This window comes from Elephantulus edwardii, unplaced genomic scaffold (assembly GCF_000299155.1).
Source record: "Elephantulus edwardii isolate Elephantulus edwardi_28Jun2011 unplaced genomic scaffold, EleEdw1.0 scaffold00005, whole genome shotgun sequence".
Lineage (NCBI taxonomy): Eukaryota > Metazoa > Chordata > Mammalia > Macroscelidea > Macroscelididae > Elephantulus > Elephantulus edwardii.
In genome coordinates this window covers 35,767,178-35,768,316 of record NW_006399755.1, presented here as the reverse complement: position 1 = coordinate 35,768,316, position 1,139 = coordinate 35,767,178, and positions in this window count along the sequence as shown.

Below are 1,139 nucleotides of genomic sequence, written 5' to 3'. Positions count from 1 at the left end.
ACTTTAGAGAGGTCCCTAACAGCAGACTTTCCCATCGCGATGCGCTTTTTGATTTCCTGACTGCTGGTACCAAGAGTGTTGACTGTGGAGCCGAGCAAACTGAAGCTGTGAACAATCTCGATCTCTTCGCCATCCATCCTGACGCTGCCAATTGGTCCAATCTCTTACATAATGGTGACAAAACCAGCAAAATTTAAACTATTATGTCTGACCTCTCCCAAATGGATTTTTGTTCAGACCTCAGAACATTTGTAAAATGATGTTTGTTGTAGGTTTTATTTTGTAAGTTCTCACATTTCAACAATATTATCATGGTATAAACACAAGAATTCTTATAACGATATATCTTTTTTTATTAATTTCAATGAATATTTACAGATATTTTTTATTTCCATTCATTCATTGTTGCACTTTTCTCCCCGCCCACGAGTGGATAGAGAAGCTGTGGTATATTCACACAATGGAATACTACGCTGCATTAAAAAACAAGGAACTTATGCAATAGTATTCAAAATAGGTGACCCTGGAGGATATTATGCTGAGTGAAATATCTCAGTCACAAAAGGACAAATACTGTATGGTGCTAGTGTTGTAGAATGAGGCTGACATCAGAGTGGGGGTAAGACTGAGAAAAACTGGGTAAATTATGTATACTGCATTGAAGCCAATGAGGAAGACAACAGTTTAAAAAACGATATACCTTAAAAGATAGATCTTAAGCAGTTATGCAAGTTTTACATCCTTTCCAAGGCTTCTGTTTGTGTAATTCTTTATGAGCCATTTTCCAACCTAATTAAAGGGAATTTGAAGTAACATTGGAGCCCCCGATAAGATGTATTTGGAAAAAGCACACCTCTACACATCCATAAAGCTGTTTTAAAAGCTAAACCACCACGGCAGAACTAGGTGCATTGCTATACGTGATGGTAATCTGCTGGAAATCTTGTCAAGTCTGGTAGACAAACGAGTCCTCTTTTAAGTTTTCCTGTTTATTTTCAAATTTCAAATTCCTTTAAACCAAAGTCTGGAGTCCAAAAATGCTGTTTTGGTATAACTTGCCTTCTTCCAGAGCTTCATTCACCCTGAGAGTTTCAGAAACCCAACTCTGCCCCGCCCCTACAATCACAAAAAAAAAAAAA